The sequence below is a fragment of the Leptonychotes weddellii genome, chromosome 2 (genome assembly GCF_054177405.1).
Source record: "Leptonychotes weddellii isolate Sample4059 chromosome 2, ASM5417740v2, whole genome shotgun sequence".
NCBI classification, from domain to species: domain Eukaryota; kingdom Metazoa; phylum Chordata; class Mammalia; order Carnivora; family Phocidae; genus Leptonychotes; species Leptonychotes weddellii.
Genome location: NC_138370.1, coordinates 91,084,142 through 91,105,840, shown reverse-complemented (window position 1 = coordinate 91,105,840; position 21,699 = coordinate 91,084,142). Strand labels below are relative to the sequence as shown.

General features: G+C 36.0%; 1 pseudogene; it reads right to left on the bottom strand.

The window, feature by feature from the left end:
- Positions 1 to 18,553: 18,553 nt before the first annotated feature.
- Positions 18,554 to 18,623, bottom strand: LOC115943326 (U4 spliceosomal RNA; annotated as a pseudogene).
- Between the last annotated feature and the right edge of the window lie 3,076 nt (positions 18,624 to 21,699).

Here is a 21,699-nt window from a genome sequence, read left to right as displayed (position 1 = left end):
CAATTTAAAAGGAAATTAGAATGAAATAATATTCATAAACCCTAATGAAATAAAACAATTATGAAAGAATATTATTAATTCTCGTGAGGCTTCTCCAAATTACAATCTTGAATTTCTTAAAGAAAGCACACCCTATGAAGTATTCAAGTAAAGAAGAGTGAACCAATATTTTCACAAGCAAGTTGTCTCTGAAATGTAAACTAAACAGGATCAAACACAAAATATTTTAAAAATTTGGGGTGTGCAATTACCAGGATTTCTCTTGGAAAATCTTTTAGAGTACTGTATCAGTCCAGATACTGCCTACTCCATGTCATTTTTCTTGAACAATAAAGATATTTATCATCTCAAGTCAGATTTCACAGTATTTTCTACTCCGTTACCCTCTCAATGTCAGTTCCGTCCTTTTGTAAAAACCTCCAGTATCTCCAGACACTACATCAGGACAAGACAATGCTGAGACTCAGAAAAGGATCACTCTCATTCCTCTCTGGTCACCAAGATGGAATAGTTTCTTAGTTTCTTCACAAGATCTTTCATTACCCTTTGGCCAGAATTAGGTGATGTAAAATTAACACACATGTAAAATACTAGTTGCCAAAAACTTAGTATCAAACAATGAAATATGACAAAAAATAAAAATATAAAACATTAAAGACATAAACAACGATAAAAAGGAAAATATTTCACTAGAGCTATATTAAAAAAAAAACTGCTAGTCCTAATTTATAAATGCTCACATGAAACTCCAAAATATATGAATAAAGAAATCTAATTAAAAATAAAATAGGACTGGGGCGCCTGGGTGGCTCAGTCGTTAAGCGTCTGCCTTCGGCTCAGGTCATGGTCCCGGGGTCCTGGGATCGAGCCCCGCATCGGGCTCCCTGCTCCACGAGAAGCCTGCTGCACTCCCTCTCCCACTCCTTCTGCTTGTGTTCCTTCTCTCTGTCAAATAAATAAATAAAATATTAAAAAAAAAAAATAAAAAATAAAATAGGACTAATTTCAATTATACATATAGTGCAATTCTTTACTATAATCTCTTTACAGAGATTCTGCCATCAAGGGTTTATGGAATAATCACAAAAATTTTTCCTACATTAGGAAATAAAGAAAAAATTCAAAAAGTAGAAATAATAAAATTTTTATCTGATCTGGATGTAATAAAACTATAAATCCATTAAAAAAGTAGAAAAATACCAGTATTAGGAATATTTCAAAAGCCCTGTTAATTCTTGGATCAAAAAAGAAATGAAATTCAATAACTAAATTAATTTATTCCACTTACAAACATTTCCTACCTACTATGTAATAGTTAATATATGCAAGACACATAACATACAATGATGAGCACACAGATAATGTTTGTCATCTGCTCAATTAAACCTGCGTTCTAATGGGATAGATCCACAATGGGGAGAGGGAATAAGAGAGGGTGATGTTTTATTTATTTTTTTTTTCTTTCAAGATTTTATTTAAATTCAAGTTAGTTCACATAAAGTGTAGCATTAGTTTCAGGGGTAGAATTTAATGATTCAAGAGGGTGATGTATTAGATGGGGGTAACATAAGGCTTTTTTGGAAAGAAAATTTTTAAACACTGCATAAAGTGTGAGAGTGAGACATGTGGATATCAGGGAGAAAGTATTCCAGACAAGGGAATAGTAAATGTAGAAACCTCAAATGGTTATAGGATTAGTAAATTTGAGGAACTACAAAAAAAGTAGTTATATGGCTGATACAGAAAAATGGAGATTTGTAGGGATGAAGGTCTAAAAAGTACCCAGGTGCCATATATAAGGCTTTGTGAATATCTGTGTATATATGTGTACATAGTATGTATAATTTTATTATAGATTTTATTATAGAAGATTTCGTGTGTATACATAACTAGAAAGAATAGTATGTTGAATCCATCTGTACTCAGCACTTACGTTCAAAAATTAACAACACTCTGCTAAGCTTGATTCATATATTTCTCTCTAACCACCATTTTTTGAGAGTGACAAAACAATTTCAGTTATGCCCTGCAGTATTTAGTACACTATCTCTTGAAGCACATGATGAATATGTGATTGTTCCACCTTATGTGATGCTTAGATTGACTAGAGAGTTCTTAGCGAATTAATCTAGTCCCTCAATTACAACATGCATTAGATTGGGATCAGAATAAAGAAGCCAAGAAGACAACAAGAATTTGGAATTGAATGCTATTGATTAAATGGTTGTGCCATTTACTCTAATAGGTAGCATAGGGGAGAAATAGACATTGAGAGAAGTCAGGACTTCATTCATAAATGTGGGTCTTTTGTGATGTCTCTTAACATCTAAGCCATGATATGAATTTAAAATTCAGAGGAAAGGTTAGGAATGGTGATATAAATTTTGGGGATCATTAGATTGGAGATAGATTACTAAGACAAGTGACTAAAGAAGATAAACTTAATAGTAAGTATTTTATTTTATTTTTTTATAAGTGAAATAGTAAGTATTTTAAAAAGAAGAAAAGGAGAGAAAAAAAAAACCTGTGGACACTTCATCATTTATTGGTAGGAAAATTAGAAATATATAAGACTTATAAGAAATGGTCCTTGAGGTGAGAGGAAATCCAGGAGGGTGTGATGCATCAAAAATCAGGAAAGTAATTATAGAAAGGAGAGAGCAATCAGCTGAGTCAAACATTGCCTAAATCACGTTAGATTAGGAACAAGACTTGACATTTGGATTTGATAATGTAGAGTTTAATACTGACTTTAACGATAGAAATTCTCTTTGGAGAGAGAAGAACTTTTTGAAATGTTGTTCCACAGAGCACTGGAGAAAAGAAAGTGAACATGGCAAATATAGGCAACAATATTGAGATTTCCATAATGCAAAGTAAAAAATAAATCAGAACTTGAAGATACCTGTGCTGTCAAGGGAAAATTTTAAATTTATTTGTTTTTGTTTAAGATGAGATTATTTTATTGTATTTTTATGTTAATTGAGTGGGCCTAGGAAACAGGAGAATACAGACAACATAGAAGATAGAAAGAATAGTTACAAGAAAAATAGCCTAATCTGGGTCAGAGTTTGCAACTATGGTACATAAATGGAATGATAGACTTTACATAGGCTCAAGAAATATTCACCCTTTTTAGCAGAGGCAGTTGAAAAGTAAATTTTGTGGTCAAGAGTGTGGGACGTCTCTTTATATTTCCTTAATTTGCTCATAAAAAGTATAATTAGCAGTTGAAAATGGGAAGAAAAGAGAGGTATTATATCATTTTTGAGAATAGTAAAATGAATTGATGAGTGAAATATGTTGAAAATAACAAGAAAGGTTTAGTGTCCACTAACGTTGGAATAATGTATTTAAAGAAAGACTATACAGTGTGACTCCATGCCTGGGTGCATCTATATTCAGCTGCTTAGTTCCATGTATGGAAAGACAGTTAGGTATAAGTAGACTGGAGTTTTCAAAGACACAGATTATAGTGGGAGAGGCAGAAGATGTAAGTAGGTATACAATTAGAGGTTAGTTTTGGATCATTATGGAGGAAAGTGGTACATAAGAGAAAAAACAGTGAAAATTTGTAAATTCAGTTAATTAAAAATCCTTACATTGGCTTGCTTAAAGATAAAATATTTCATATATACTTGAAATGTCCTATCTTCACACACACATTCACACACATGCACACGCACACACACACACACATATCTTTGTCCTGAATTTGATGATTATGGTTTCTGAGCATATCTTTGTATGTTAATTAAATACACACATTCATGCATATACACATATACATGTATATATTTATTTGCACATATTTTTTTTAATATTTTTTATTTATTTGACAGAGAGAGAGACAGCAAGAGCAGGAACACAAGCACGGGGAGTGGGAGAGGGAGAAGCAGGCTTCCCGCCGAGCAGGGAGCCCGACGTGGGACTCGATCCCGGGACTCCGGGATTATGACCTGAGCCAAAGGCAGACGCTTAACGACTGAGCCACCCAGGCGCCCCTATTTGCACATATTTTTAAACCTTTACAAACATTATGGTATAATTTTTTTGTGTCCTTCTGCAACTACTTAATTTCGAGTTCATGTATGTGCTAATTTGGGTTTTTGTTACTTTATTTAGCATTTGTAACTTTGATACTGTGATGAATTATTTTTTATTTCATTCAGCCTATCATATTAGCCATAATTATATTGACCAAAATATTATTTTTGAAATTCATACCTACATATCCAATCTTAATTTAAATAATATCTCCTTCTTAGGCGTCTTCCCAGATTGTTTAGTCAGGACTTTTGGTTACTATGTGCCCCTATGGTATATGGTTAGTGTCTCTTTTTCAGAATTTATGGTATCCTTTGTATGGTAATATCTATGTATATGTTATATACAAAATGTGTTTATATGTGTGTATTCACAATAAAAGTTCTTTTTAAAAATGTTTATTTTTTATTTTATTATTTAAACATTTTTATTTGAATACAACTGACACACAAAGTTACATTAGTTTTACCTGTACAATGTGGTTACTCAACTTCTCTACGTAATAGGCTATATGCACACCACGATGTAGCTACTCTCTGTCACAATATACCGCTATTACAGTATCATTGACTGTATTCCCTGTGCTGTGCCCTTTATTCCCATGACTTACTCATTCACTGAAAGCTTGTATTTCCCATTCCCCTCACCCGTGTTTTTTCCCATTCCCCCAGCTGCCTTCCCTCTGGAAACCGTGTTTCCAGCTTGTTCTCTATATTTATAAGTCTGATTCTGGGTTTTGTTTGTTTATTCGTTTGTTTTGCTTTTAAGGTTTTATGAATGAGTTAAATCATATGGTATTTGTCTCTCTCAGTCTGACTTATTTCACTTTAGCATAATACCCTCTAGGTACAACCATGTTTTCACAAATGGCAAGATTTCTTTTTATGGCTAAATAATATTTCACTGTATGTATACGTCATATTTTTGTCATCCATTTTTTTCAAGATTTTATTTATTTATTTGAGAGAAAGAGCGAGAGAGTACAAGCAGGGCGAGCAGCAGAGGGAGAGGGAGAAGCAGACTCTCCGCTGAGCAGGGAGCTCGATGTGGGGCTTGATCCCAGGACCCTGGGATCATGATCTGAGCTGAAGGAAGATGCTCAACTGACTAAGCTACCCAGGCACTCTTTTGTCATCCATTTATCTGTTGATGGACACTTAGGTAGTTTCCATATCTTGGCTGTTGTGAATAATGCTTCAGAGAATATGGGAGTGCAGATATTTCCTCAAAGTTACTACTTTTTATTTCTTCAGCTATATACCCATGAGTGGGATTGCTGGATGAAATGATAGTTCTACTTTAAGTTTAATTTTCTTCACATCCTTACTAGCATATGTCTCTTGTCTTTTGGAGACTAGTTTTCCTAATAAGTATGAGATGATATCTCATTGTTTTGACTTACATTTCTTTTTTTTTTTTTAAAGATTTTATTTATTTATTTGACAGAGACAGAGATAGCGAGAGCAGGAACACAAGCAGCGGGAGTGGGAGAGGGAGAGCAGGCTTCCCGCCGAGGAGGGAACCCAATGTGGGACTTGATCCCAGGACGCTGGGATCATGACCTGAGCCGAAGGCAGACGCTTAACGACTGAGCCACCCAGGCGCCCTTGACTTACATTTCTCTGATGATTAGTGATGTTGAGCATTTTCCATATAACTGTTTGCTATTTGTATATCTTCTTTGGAAAAAATGTCTGTTCAAGCTCTTTGCTCATCTTTAAAATTGGATCATTTTTGTGTTTTTTTCTATTAAGTTATGAATTCCAAATCTATTTTATTTTTTATTTTTTACAAGTTCTAGATCTATTTTAGATATTAACTCATTGTTAAAGAGTTTGCACATATTTTCTGTCATTCCATAGATTGCCTTTTCATTTTGTCAATTGTTTCCTTTGCTGTGCAGAAGCCTTTTAATTATTTTTGTTTGTTCTTTTGGTGCCATTCCCAAAAATTCTTTGCCCAATGAATGTCGAGGAGATTTTCCCCTATTTTTTTTTCTAAGACTTTTACAGTTTCAGGGTTTACATTTAAGTCTTTAATCCATTTTGATTTAACTTTTGTGAAAATTCTTATTGCTCCAATATAAGCTTTTAATATGCTGCCCACTAAATTGAATTCAGCTTCATAACTATAAAAGCTAAAAGAAGAGATAGATTAAATGGAACCAGAATTGTATGATAAACTAAAAACCCAGACGTTTAGTTAATAAGTCAAGAGAAGAGCCATATGCAAGGAAGAGAAATGTCAGTGCTTACTAGTGGAAAAAGATTTAAAAAATCAAGAGAAGCTGTCTAGCTTCTATATACCTATATAAATTTTAAAGGAGTTTTCCTAAGTTGTTTGCACTGCTATAACAAAATACCACAGACTGGGTGGCTCATAAACAATAAATATTTATTTCTTACAGATCTGGAGACTGGAAGTCCAAGATCAGGGTGCCAGCATGTTTCCACTGAAAGCTCTCCTCTCTGTTTTAGACTGCTGAGTTGTATCCTTGCATGGCAGAAGGGGTGAGGGAGCTCTCTACATCCTCATTTATAAAAGCACGAATTTCACCCAAGAGAGTTCCATTCTCATGACCTAGCCACTCTCTGAAGGCTCACCTCTTAATAACTTCACATTGGACATTAGGTTTCAAAATATGAATTTTGGGTAATATCAACATTCAGTCTACAGGAAAGAAGGGGTCATGTTGTATTGTTTTGTTTTTCCTCAGTCATGTTCTTCTTGAACACCGTGAGCAGCACATTTATGTTGTGTTCATATGCTATGACAATTCTTATGAAGTTAAGAGCAGCAAGGCTGATTTTATTTTAATTACATAGAGTTTCTTTCCCATTGGATCACAAACAGTCTGAGGAAAAGAAGGGACTCCAATCATTCATATATTTACTCATTCATTTATTCCTTCATCATTCTAATACTTACTAAGCACTTAATTTGTACCTGGGTGTTTAATTAACAAAACAGTAAAAGATGTCTAGCCTCAGAAAACTTACATTCTGTCAGAGAGAGATACAACAGCATGATGAAAATGTCAGTAATGTAGTAAGTTAGAAGCTGGTGAGAACAATAGATAAAAGTCTCCATTTTTGTTGCTGTGCTTCTTCTGGCCTAAGGTGATGAAATAAATCAACTTATCTCTCAAAGGAAATTTTTCCCAATGTTGTCACCTTCCCTCCACAGATGGTTGTTGCTGAGTGTGAAGTCCTTCTCTCTAAATTTTCCAAAGTGCATTTTACATAGGTGAACACACTTTCTAAAAAATTGTGCAAACTCTGCTAATTCTTCAATTCCATTATTGGCTTCCACATATACAAACTTGAAAAATTTGAGAAAATACTTTACAAAAACTTTCTCTTAACGTACTAGGAAAAAAGTGAATTTAGATTTTATTTTATCCTCCCCCAAATTTTGGTTATATGTGAAAGTAACCGCAGTTGTACCATACAGATATTTGACCTTGCAGGAGTATGGGAGCTGGTTAAGCAGTTTTTGTAAACCCGTTGGCATGTCTGATGTTGGAGCTTGAAGCCAGGGAACAGCAGGCAGTAAGGAAAGGAAGATGGATGGAAGATGGGGAGAGAAAGAATAAGCTGGTACCCATAAACATGAGCTGGAGCCCATGACTACAGACAGAAATCTGTGTCAGTTCTTAATTGCCTCTGACATTGATAGAAGGCAAGGGGGCCCTTCATCATGAAGGAAAACACATAGACATGGCACACGATTGAAAAAAGCTGAAGAAGGATGCAGGGGAATATGGAATAGTTGTATGCTCATCTGCCATTTCAGGAAAACAAACTTTAGGAAGTATGCTAAATGGCTGCTCTTTCACTTTTGCCCTTCAAATCTCCAACAGAATCTCTCAAGGCCCAGGCTAACTGGAAAACACATTGATAAAGGTTCTGGGAAATGTAATTTAGCTCCTCCAAGTTGACACATTGCAAAGCCATCACAAATTCCACTGATGAATTTCTCTATTTTCACAGAGAAATTGGTTTGTGTACCAATATCCCAGACTATGTCTATAAATTGATATTAGAAAAGGGGACAGTAATTTTTTTTAATTTGTTTTTGCCATATACAGATAATTCACTTACGTCAGTGAATATTTCCGTCTTAGAATTGTTTGGAATATTATAGATGCAGTATATCTTGAACTGTATTAATTCACTCAAGAATTCATATTCTAAATTTTTAATTATATTATAATTACAGAAACAGAAAATTATAATTTTCTGAAATAAAGCTTATGTTTTTATATACCCTCACACAAGCTCTACAGTGGTGAATGTACGCCAACTTTTCCATTCTCTTTGTCACTTAGATAGCAATCCACAGAGTGAGTCTCCTAGGGGGATCTTCTTGGAATTCTTGTTTCCTGGCTCACTGGACCTGATATCCAAGATATTAGGGCCTGGATATCCAATGCTTGTAAATTACAGAGTTGAGTCATCTGTTTCATAACTCAGGCCAAAGCCAACTATTTTCCTTTTTCTGACAGTATCACCATTCCCTAGAGATTTATGCTTTCTCCACGGATAATATTTATCAGATAATATGCCTTTTCCTAATTAAAAGACAGTCATGTAGCTCAAACTAGGCCAATCACAATGATACAATAATTCAAAAAATAATCTCTCGTGAACACAGCCAATGCATTAATTTTAATTAATAACAGTCAATAAGAGGGGCACCTGGGTGGCTCAGCCGGTTGTAAGCCTCTGCCTTCGGCTCAGGTCATGATCTCAGGGTCCTGGGATTGAGCCCAGCATCCGGCTTCCTGCTCAACAGGGAGCCTGCTTCTCCCTCTCCCACTCCCCCTGCTTGTGTTTCCTCTCTCTCTGTCAAATAAATAAATAAAATCTTTAAAAATAAATTAAGAATGGGGGCGCCTGGGTGGTTCAGTCAGTTAAGCAGCTGCCTTTGGCTCAGGTCATGATCCCAGGGTCCTGGGATCAAGCCCCGAATCAGGCTTCCTGTTCAGCGAGGAGCCTGATTCTCCCTCTTCCCCTGCCTACCGCTCCCCCTGCTTGTGCTCTTTCTCTCTCTCTCCGTCAAATAAATAAATAGAATATTTTTTTAATTCCTTAAAAAAATAATAATAGTCAATAAAAGATCAATAATATTACTTAATATGTTCATAATGCTTCATAAAGACCAGGCCTGAATATTCCCCAGGCGTATGTATTAACTGATGTTCTGTAGATAGTTTATTTTTGCCTGTCAATACTAGAATTGTAGCTGATAACAAGGGATCAGTGCTGTAACAAAATCATGGATAGCACAATAAATGAGCCTGAAAGAATAAATCCAAACTAGCATAAAACATTGCCTTCGACATAAACAGAAAACAATCAGTATCAGTCCAATCTGGTCAAGAAGCTGAAAACACATGTTCTTTCACAAATTTAAGCTTTTTCCAGATGCTATTTTGTTTTGTTTGTAGTCATAGAATTTGACAGTTATTTACAGTTACAAAAATTAACAATAGCACGTAGAAAAAATACACTCAGAAACTATTTTTTACTGGACTGTATTTAGAGAAAATGAAATCGAATGCAATGACCTTGTAGAACAGCAGTTTGCAAAGCGGGATTCATATATTTGTGTGGGGACCCCACAATGCTTTCAGGAGGTCCCTGAGATCGAAACTAACTTCATAATAATACTAGAATGTTATTTGCTTTTTTTCACTGTGCTCATTTGTGCACTTAAGTTGCAAACTCAATGGTGATTAGAACTGCTGGTGCCTGAGCATGAATCAAGAGAGCAGCACCAAGCACTTCTAGTAATCAATGTGTTTTTCATCAGCAAGTGCTCACTGTAAAAAAGCAAATAGTTCTCATGTTCAATGAAGATATAGAAATATTATTCAATATTGGCTTAAGTGGGTATGCCTTTTTAATATCATGTGTGAAAATACGTTCAGTGAAAATATGCAAAAAATATGTTATATATCTATGTACAATTGTTGCCTTCAGTGGAAGTATTCAGAAATGTTTTTAATAATCCAAAAATCAATACTTTCCAAACAATCAATATACTATCAATATATCAATACACATGTTAAAAAATCATGCATGGTTAAAATGTTCACTCAAAATGCAAGTACGTCCAGTGGATTTTAATGTCACACACTACAAAAGCTCCTGATAAGGTTTCAGAGTCCACGTTGAAACTGACTTTTAAGAAACAGCTACTTGTTATGTTTTGGTATAGCATCAAAGAAGAATATTTACAATTAACTGGAAAGATATACATTAAAAATATTGAAAAATATAAAACAATCAACTTCCTCACTAATTTCTTGCATTGAAAAATATTTTTCACAAAAAATTTATATCAACAGTTTCGTTATTGTTATTTTATAAAGATTTATTATATACATATTCTTAATATCATTCTTTGTAGGACAGTAGATAACCTCATACTACATATACATAAAAGCCCTTTTCAGTCCTCAACATTTTTTTTAAGATTTATTTACTTATTTTAGAGATAGAGAGTGTGGGGGAAAGGGCAAAGGGAAAGGGAGAGAGTATTTTTTTAAAAAAGATTTTATTTATTTGACACACACAGAGAGAGCACGAGAAAGCACAAGCAGAGTTAGTGGCAGAGGGAGAAGTAGACCCCCACTGAGCAGAGGGCCTGATATGGGGCTTCATTCCGGGACCCTGAGATCATGACCCAAGTTGAAGGTAGACGCTTAACCAACTGAGCCACCCTGGCTCCCCAAAGGGAGGGAGTATTAAGCACACTCCGCACTCAACACAGAGTGCAGCTCCGCGCTCTATCTCACGACACTGAGAGCATGACCTGAGCTGAAAACCAAGAGCCGGATGCTTAACCAACTGCACCATCCAGGCATCCCTGTTCTCAAGATTTTTTTTTTTTTAAAGATTTTATTTATTTATTTGAGACAGAGAGAATGAGAGAGAGAGCACATGAAAGGGGGGAGGGTCAGAGGGAGAAGCAGGCTCCCTGCCGAGCAGGGAGCCGGATGTGGGACTCGATCCAGGGACTCCAGGATCATGACCTGAGCCAAAGGCAGTCACTTAACCAACTGAGCCACCCAGGCGCCCTCAAGATTTTTTTTTTTTTTTTTTAAGTTTAAAATATTTTTAAGCGTGAAAAGTTTGAGAACCACTGTTCTGGAAAGTAGAAATATATGATATATATACTTTCTATGTTAGTAAGCTTTTATTGGATCATTCATTCATCTTTTAAAACAAATGTTAGTGAACAACTAGAGTACAATAGACATTTTTGTAGGTGCTGGGGTTATGGAAATAAAACAAATAGACCATTTTGCTGCTTTTATGGATCTTATATATTGCTGCTCTTTTGTCCTTCCCCCTTAGTGACAGTAACTCTTACTTCATCTTCTGCTAATGTCTTATTTTCTCTATTCTCTTACCTTAATATTTTAACAATTTAAATAAAGAGCCTTGAAAACATCTTGAATTTTTGTTTTTTCTATTTGACAGAGAGAGTGATAGAGACAGGGAGAGAAGGAGCACATGCAAGGGTAGTGGGAGAGGGAGAAGAAGGATTCCCGCCAAGCAGGGAGCCCGATGCAGGGCTCGATCCCAGGACCCTGGGATCATGACCCGAGCTGAAGGCAGATGCTTAACAATTGAGCCACCCAGGTGCCCCTACATCTTGAAATTTAAAAAAAAATTGAAGTAAAAATGTCTTGAAACAGAAATTAGTTTTATCCCATAGCCGTAGTAGTTAAACAATATCAGTTCTTCAATTCTGATAAACATTTTTATTAATTCAACTTTGTTTGACTTAGCAAATTTTCAACAGTGTTTTTGCAAATGTTTCCAGGCTTCTCTAGTTTCCATCCCACACATACCTTTCCAAAAGATCTACTCTAATCAGAGTAAAGTCTGAATTGTGAAGAATCAGTCAGTCTTGGAAATAAATACTAGAGAATTGTTCCATGTGAAAAATGCATTTTTAAAGAAGTGGGTGCATTCTGAAAAGCAAGTCTAAAACCCTCCAGTGGGAGATTAAAAAGATGAAAGAGTAAGAGAAATTGGAAAAAATAAATCAGAAGAAGACTGTTGAATACCTAACACCTTGAAAACTGAGAACATAATTTCAAATAGAAGAGAAAGTTACACAGTCAAATCCTACTGAAAATTTGAGGAGGAATATATTAGGTTGTATATGTTAGCATAATTTAATGTTATTTGTTAAGCTTGCCATTATTATTAATTGCCCAGTTTCTTCAACTTGGCAGTAAGACCTTTTTTAGGAAAAGTGCTTGTCTAAAAGTATAAATAACCCTGAGCTAGAAGACTTTAGTTCCAACTCTTACTCTTCAACTCAACTTTTAAAAGTTGTGCAATGTCTATTGGTGTGTTTCCTGGTTTTTCAAAATTTTATTTATTTTTATTTATTTATTTTTTTATTAAATATTTTATTTATTTATTTGACAGAGAGAGACACAGCGAGAGAGGGAACATAAGCACGGGGAGCAGGAGAGGGAGAAGCAGGCTTCTCGTGTAGCGCAGAGCCCGATGCAGGGCTAGATCCCAGGACCCTGGGATCATGACCTGAGCCAAAGGCAGATGACTAACAACTGAGCCACCCAGGTGCCCCTGGTTTTTCAAAATTTTAAATACAATTCTCACAAGATGACAATGACCTAACATTGAATTTTTAAGATTCTCTTTATCAGAAATTATAACCAAGAAAAAACTATTGGGACCATAAAATATGATTGACATCTGTAGAAGGAAATTATCCTGAATCAGTGATAACATGTCACCAGAACTTGACAAAAGAAGTATTTGAAGATAAAATGCAATGCAGATAATTTGCCTTTGAATAGCCAGCTGATACTTTTACTGTTAAGACTTTCAAAGTCCTGCTTATATACACAGAACATAAATTTATGTTATAATTATTTTTTAAAAGATTTTATTTATTTACTTGAGAAAGAGAGAATGAGTGGGGGTGAAGGGGAGAAGGGAAGGGAAAAGCAGGCTCCCCACTGAGCAGGGAGCCAGATGTGGGCTTGAACCCATGACCCTGGGATCACGACCTGAGCTGAAGGCAGATGCTTAACTGACTGAGCTACTCAGGGCCCCTGTGTTATAATTATTTTTCCTAAATTGTTATGGAAAAACATTTCTGAGTGTCATTCCATGTAACTTTCAGTTAAACTGATTATTACTGTTTTTTGACAATAATGTAGTTTGGAAATAAATCTGAAGAAGCAGTTTTTCTTATTAAATCAAAATTTTAAAAAGTTAGATTTAGAATCATTATCCATCATATAAATGACATATGAGTGCCTAGAATGCTCCTTTGACAAAGGGATTTTAAGAGCGTAAATTCATAATTATTTCCTTCATGTAATGTTGACACAGTCATATATGCATAGCATATTTTGTGTGTATAAAATCTTGCTTTTTTCTCACTTCCTTATTCTCATTTTAGCCTCCCTATTCTGCGGTTGCTGTGCCCGTATCTTGTAGTGTTCTTGATCATCCAGATCTTGATAGGGCCTGTTACATCACTTTATTTAAGTCTCTGATAAAATGTTAATCTTGCAATTTTTTTTTCCCCTTACTGTCCTGTCAACAACTCAGAAATTCCAGCCAGGAGTACAAAACAAGTCAGCTTCCTCATGACAATTATCCACATGGAATTGAAGGTAACTGTGAGCTTTCTCTTGTATAGGATGCATATTCTTAATTCCATTACCCAATCTTTGAAGATTTTGAATATTCTTGCCTTTTTCAGTATTCTCTAAAATGTCATCATATTTCTTAAAATATAGGTCTATAGCTGAATAAATTAGCATGTGTGGTCTGGCCAGTAAAGAGCAGAACAGAATTAAAACCTCCCTCGTTCTAGATGCTTGACTTCTATCACACTACTTTGAGATTTTAGTAGCATGTTTGTTAGATATATCTTACTGATGACTCACATTGAGAATACTGGAAATTTAAGTGACAAGATAATGTGAATAAACCATTTTCCTCTTTTTATTTTATAAGTTCAGCTACATTTAGTTTTTTCCTGCAATGACTTTATTTTTAATGGTGGTCAATGTATATGAAACAAAATAACAATATACAATTTGACACCATGTTAACAAGGAACATTAAGTTTAACACAATAACTAGCAATCCCTGTCATAGTTATTGTCTAGTAGTTTTCTATGAATAATTCTCCTGATGTGGGTTTTCTCACATTATCTTGCTGTAATTCTTTAAAGACCTAATAAATATAATAAATTTGTCAGAAATGCTAGTTAAGTGAATGTGTTTTAAATTATATTGTAGGAATTGAGTAGCAATATGAATTTAATAATGGTTGCTGTTTATACTTGAGGAATGCTGTTAATTAAGATATTGAAATAATGAGGTTTTCATATCCAAAAGTTCAGAGTTTGGCCATGCAGAGGAATACATAATTCATTATAAATTTTTCTCCCAAGCATTTAGAACCCATTAAAGAATAAAGAGTTGCAGTTCTGTTTTTGTTTTTGTTTTTGTTTTTTTCCAGAACCATGAAGCTGTTCAGGCAGCAGTAATGAGGTAAAAACTGATTGGTGTTTTTGTACATTCCATACTCTGATGTGGTTCACCTAAGTGTTTTAGTTTAGTTTCAATAGTCGAGGATGAAAAAAAAAAAAAAAAGAATAATCAAAACAGTGTGGTTTAACTGTTCAAAACCATTTGAGATGTTCTAAAAGGAAAAGAAGGAAAGGTAACTCCCAAGTACTCTATCTTAACTTTTTCCGGCAGTTACATTAGTATTGCTGTGTGGAAATGATGTTTCACTTTTTCACTGGCCACCTTAGTTTCAGGGCTCCACTTCCTTAACAGAACTTGTGTATCCCCTATTAGTCTTCTACTTTTTTCCAAAGTCCATTTGTTTCAGCCCACAGTTGTGGATAAAGGGAGAAGGCAAAGGGTTTTGTTACTCATAGCACAATAGACAGCATAAGCTTCATGTTTAATCAGTTCCTTTTGCCCCCAAGTCCGAGAAGATTTGAGGCGTAACCATGCCCAATCGGATGCTATGCTAACAGTGGGTTTGTGGCACAGATGAATTAAGCTTGAGAAACCCCAATTTTTAAAAGTGGGCTTCTAGTGAATCTTTCCAACTTCTGCACAGAGAGAGACATTACTTTTATTTGCCTCCCGGACAGGGAACAAACCTGTCTTCTCCTCCAGAATGGAGCGCACTCTCTGTAATTGCACAGTCGTTTACTACACAAACATCTTTGAGAAGGTAGAGGGGAAGAAAATTGAAGACAAAACTTGCAGAACCCTGAGAGACCCATTTAAAATTGTATCCCAGCAGTCTCAGGAGATAACACTCAGCCAAACCCCTGAATGGGAACGAGGATCCAGCCACTGATAATTAGGGGAAAGCATCATGAGACGGTGAATGCAACCACTACAAAGAATCAAAGTAGAGAAAGAATGTGGTGATTTAAGGGAAAGGAAGGTCATCATGGGCCACAGGTGAAGTCTAATAAATGAGCCCAGAGAGATAGGCAAAAGTTAGATTACATAGATCAGGGCTCCTCAAACTTTAATGTGCACATAAATTGCATGGAGGATGGATGTTGTTAAAAATCAGATTCCAATTAAGTAGATCTGAGGCAGGGTCTGAAATTCTGGATTTCTTCTTTTTTTAAAATTTATTTATTTAGCTTAGAAAGAGAGAGCACACACAAGAGGGCCAGAGGAAGAGGGAGAGAGACTCTCAAGCAGACTCTGTGCTGAGCTCAGAGCCCGACGACGTGGGGCTGGATCTCAGGACCCTGAGATCACGACTTGTGCTGAAACCAAGAGTCAGACGCTTAACTGACTGCACCATCCAGTCACCCCTGAAATTCTGCATTTCTGAAATGCTCCCAGGAGATGCCTGCCAATGCTATAGATCTGAATAGGGAAAATATAGAACATTTTGCAATGTTCAGATGAGAAATGATGGTGTTTGAAAACAGAATGGTAGTAACAGAGGTAGAGATAATTGGACTGAATTAGCATGCATCAGAAAATAGTGATACTGACTGAATGGATACAGAAAGCAAAAGAAGCAAGGGTTCTGAGCACCCCATTCTGATGTGTGTGTCCAGGGGCACCACATAGCACCAAAGGAATGCTTTGACACCAGCTGGTTGTCATACAATTCTACTGAATTCTGATAATGTCCACCCTGAGACGGCGTCAGTTCCTACAGGTTAGGGTCTTGGTCCTACTAGATGGCCTCCTCCCTACTTGTATATGTCAATTGCAAGGCCAGATTATCATCTGCACTTCTGAAAACCCCCTCCTTGGGTTTGATCAATTTTCTAGAGTGGCTCACAGAACTCACAGAAATATTTATATATTGTATTATTGGTTTATTTCAAGAGGATATAACCCAGACACAATTGAAGAAATGAATAGGGCAGGGCCTGGGGAAAAGACAAGGAGCTTCCAGCATTCCATTTTCCCCACATTGCCACATGTCACCAAACCGGAAGCTGTCTGAACCCTACCCTTTCTGGTTTTTATGGAGACTTCATTACCTAGGTAAGACTGATTAAATTATTAGCTGTCAGTGAACTCAATCTCCAGCCCTGGACGTGTGTGTTGGCAGAGTTCCACCTCTAATCATGTGGTTGGCTTCTCTGGCAACCAAACACCATCCTTAGGTGTGAACCAAAAGTCGCCTCAGTAACAGAAAAGATAACTTTATTGCTCTTATCATTTAGGAAATTCCAAAGGTTTTAGGAGCTCTGTGCCAAGATGGGGACAAAGACCATATATATATTTCTTATTATAAATTACAATATCACAAAATACATAACAAAAATTCCTAAAATTTTTGGTTCACAAACTAGATTACAGCATAGTTCTTTGAAACAGGAAAAATAGGGGAAGAAAGCAGTTTCTGTGTATGCAGGTGGAGGTGGGAAGTAAGTATTCTATTTTAAGACTAAGTTTGAACTTATAAGATATGCAAGTGCATATTTCAAGTAATTAAGAAGATAGTATAGAACTCTGAAGTGATAGGGAAAGGTTATTAACATAAAGCTGTTATATAAAACAGAGCATTAGTGAAATTACCTAGGAGATTGAGGCGTGAAGGGAGACTAATACCAAATTTAGGAGAGACAGAAGTGTAGATAACAGTAGAGAGGGTTTTTCTTTAATTTTTGTTTAGAAAGATACTTATTAGAAAGAGTTAGTTTTTTTTTTTTAAGATTTTATTTATTTATTTGACAGAGAGAGACACAGTGAGAGAGGGAACACAAGCAGGGGGAGTGGGAGAGGGAGAAGCAGCCTTCCAGCTGAGCAGGGAGCCGATGTGGGGCTGGATCCCAGGACCCTAGGATCATGACCTGAGCCGAAGGCAGACGCTTAATGACTGAGCCACCCAGGCATCCCAGAAAGAGGTAGTTTAAAGGAGATATTGGGCAAAGGAAAAATTTCTTTTGTTGCATGATAGAATACCATAGAGTATGTTGACGTATGAGGGGATTAATTAGTAGCATGAGTGAAATTGATAGCCTACAGTCTATTACAGAAGAAAGTACAGATAGAAAGTCCCTGAATTAGCAGAAAGGAATGGGGTGCAGTTAGGCCCAAGGATTTGAAAGCAGAGGAAAATTGTCCATTGTAACAAGAGAGAGGACAAAACTTATTTGCTCTCAGTGAGATGAAACATTGGCTTCTTATAATTTTTCTTCTCTCATTGAAATGTAAGATAATGCCAGTGTTTGAGTAGAAGAGTAGGGGATGTGTGTGCAATAGTTGAGGAAAGAGGAAATGTAAACCAGTAGCTTTGGAGAGTGAGGAAGTAAACACATAAGGGTAATGTGGAGCATTAATGGGCAATGCTGTTTGCTGATTTGACATTTCTGGTTGTTAATATAAAGTAAGCTTGGGGGCCCCTGGGTGACGTAGTTAAGTGTCCAACTCTTGATTTCGGCTTAGGTCATGATCTCAGGGTCTTGAGATGGAGCCCCCCATCAGGCTGTGTGCTGGGCATGGAGCCAGCATAAGATTCTCTCTCTCCCTCTGCCCCTCCCACACTTGCACTTGTTCTCTCTCTCTCTTTCAAAAAAAAATAAAATAAATAAAAATAAATAAAGTAAGCTTGGTTAACTTTCCATTTTGTTGTTGTTTTCCTAGGTGTTTACCACTTACAAGCATACCAGGAGGAGAATGTCAGCTGGGTTTTCTCCAGGGATAAGACTGATAGAGGTAGAAAAAAGCAAAGGAATTAAAATGCTCACAAGATTTACTTTTGGAAATGGGTCATGGAATGTGGACTCCAAAATGGTAAAGATGGAAGTTAGAATTTGGAGGGATTGGATTTACTGAGTATAAGAACTAAAGAAGTGCAAATCAATGGAAACTTTAGTAACTGATACATACATACATACTTTTTGACAACCTGGCCATAATAAATAACACTGGTTCTTTACCAGGAAAAGCTAAGGCTACTTTTTAGCTATTTCTGCCAAGACTTATTTTAATTAGCAATAATCGCGCCTCGGACAAACCTCATTGGCTACGATACTGCCACTGAGCAAAGCTGCCAAGATTTATTTTAAAATAAGAGTTTTTTTTCCTTATATAATTTAGAACTCATGAATGTCATGAAGTTATCATGAAAAATTAGCATATAATCCAAAGATTATGTGAAACCTATGAATTGGATTGATACTGTTTTCACACCCCAGCAAGAGAGGACTAGCATTTTGGGGGCACATTTCACAAGCACAAATAGAAAGATACATTTTTGAAAGAATACACAAGAGCCTCATTGAGAGTCTAGCACTCAGCACCTCATAGAGCACCATCTGTAAAATCTAAACACCCACTCTAGTGATAACACTTTCCAGGTCATAAGGAAACAGTCCTCAATATAGGACAAGAGCCTTATGACCTCAAGATAAAATACAACTTCCATCTGGGTGCCATGAAGTTTGTATATTGTATTCCTGCCGATGTTCAAGATAGATATTGATACAGAATGTATGTAGGATTTGAGTGATGGATGTGCTTAGATAAGAGGAAAAACAAATTAATTAATCTGTCAAATCCTTCTTCTCAGACAACAAGAATGCAATAGATTCTTTCATAATTAGGTATTGATTCCCGGTAGCTCTAAACATCTGTTTTCTTGCTTATCTTGATGTTCCCATTTGTGATTTGTGATAGAGAAACTCATGAATTAGAAATGTTTTTCACAACAGTGGCAAATGGAAGTTGATATACATTTATAATATTAAACAATTTATCTTTTTCTTGAAATTGTATATGTGCTGTAAAGATAACATTCATGAAGTGTATCCCCATTCTTTATAAAGTAACCGGATAACTTTAGGGCACAGAATTGGAAGTAGTTCTACTTTTCTAACATTTTTAATGATATTTAATTGAATGTATAAAATAAAAATAGTCTTATGCAAAATTTTTGCCATTTTAATTTTGTTGTATCATGCTTTTTATTTTTAAATGATAATTTTAATTTTAATAATTTAACAGGTAAATGACAACTAAAAGTACAACTAAAATATTTTTCATTATATATATTTCATTTACTTTAATTTACATTTTTATAAATACTTATTCAAAGTTGAAATAATGGACACATGTTAATTTTTTTTAAGATTTTTATTTATTTATTTGATAGAAAGCAGGCAAACACAGGCAGAGGGAGAGGTAGAAACAGGTCCTCCACTGAGCAGGGAGTCTGATGCGGGGCTCTATCCCAGGACCCCGGGATCATGACCTGAGTCAAAGGCAGACACTTAACCAACTGAGCCACCCAGGCGCCCCAACATACGTTATTTTTAATCCTACACGTCATTATGACTAAGTCATGAAAGAATAATGCTTCTGATAGTAAGAAAATATGAAAGTTCAATTCAAGGGGGAAAAACCTAAATGAAGAAATGAGACAATTTAAAGAGCAAGACCCACATAAACTTTGTGATCCAAATTAATAATCAAGGCCATAGAACTATATGTGAGCTTCCATATGGACTTGTGCTCTAGGTCCTGAAAATGTCAGGGGGCAGCCCGAGTTCCATTTTCCTCAGAATGTTGATTAGGTCAGTTGTCCAGAGGAAGACCCCCTGGTTCCTGTGGCCCCAGAGCTGCCTGCAGAACCAATTAAGATTCCAGAGCTGAAAACAATGGATCGTGGATCACCACATCAAAAACCAATGATGTATTGTATGGTGACTAACATAACATAATAAAATTAAAAAAAAAAAAAAAAAAAGATTCCAGAGCTGAATGCATAGTAGGATCAAATAGTTTTTAACATTAAAAATATAAACCCAGAAAACAGCATTTCTAAATTTTTGCCAAAGTCAGTGATTGTTATATATATTAAACAGCAGATATTAAAGTTCCATGGAGGAGACTGTGGTTTGAGAAGAGAAAGAACAGAAAATAAATCTAACAAAGGAGACTAGGTCCCTAACAGAGAGACCTCCAAATGGTAAGCAGATGCAAATGCACTTGGAGAATCCTAACCTTAACCCTAATCCAAACCCTAACCATAACCCTAACATTTTAAGATTTTTATTGAGATCACCAAACATCAAAAAGACAAACCACACAGACACAGACACACACAGACACACAGACACACAGACACACACAGACACACACACATACAGACACACACACACACACAGATACTCCTCTACAACCAATTAACTGCATTTGAGAGTAGAATCTGGTATGTTCTTGAGGTTTGAGGTTGGCAACTGCTGTCATAAGTATGGCACATTGAGGGTTAGAGTTAGAGAATAAAATAATTTTGAAGGTTTAGGAACAAGAGCAGGAAATGATCAAATGTGCCCTTTAGGAGCATTACTCTGGCAAATGTATGTAGGACAAAGCAGAACTAGAGCAGTTAGGAATAAGGAAGACCTTTCAAGTAACCAAGAGAATCCTCAAGGTAATGACAAGCTGCAAAAGAACCAAGGCAGGTATGTGGGCAGATGAGATCACGTTTAGCAGAAGAGACAGGATATGCTAGCTTATTTATGTAGCAGAGGGGGGAGGGGTGAATCACCACTCCAGGTTGCGAACAAGAATAACTAAAAATGATGATCTGCTTAAGTCAAGTTTCAAAAATAGAGCAAACAACATTGACGGTAAACAATGATTTCAGTTTTCCAACATGTTTTGTTTGAGATGTCATGGGCCCATTTGAGGAATGACACCAAGCCGACTGCTACAAATGTAACTCTTGACCTGGTAAGAAAGACAAAGACTCAAGATAGAGTTTGACAATCTTGGATATTAAGAAGATAATTTGCAAAATAGAAAACAGAAATGAATAACAAAAATAGAAAATAGTATACTCCTGTAATAATTGAAATGCTCATTAAAGTAATTGGATAATTTATTTTTACTTTCAGATAAAAATCTGTGTGTGTGAGTGTGTGCCTGTGTGTGCACGTGTGACCCTGCTTTGTTTTTCTGGAAGAATTTAGTACTGGTAAGAATACTATGAAACGGGGGCACCTGGTGGCTCAGTTGGTTAAGCGACTGCCTTCAGCTCAGGTCATGATCCTGGAGTCCCTGGATCGAGTCCCGCATTGGGCTCCCTGCTCAGTGGGGAGTCTGCTTCTCCCTCTGACCCTCC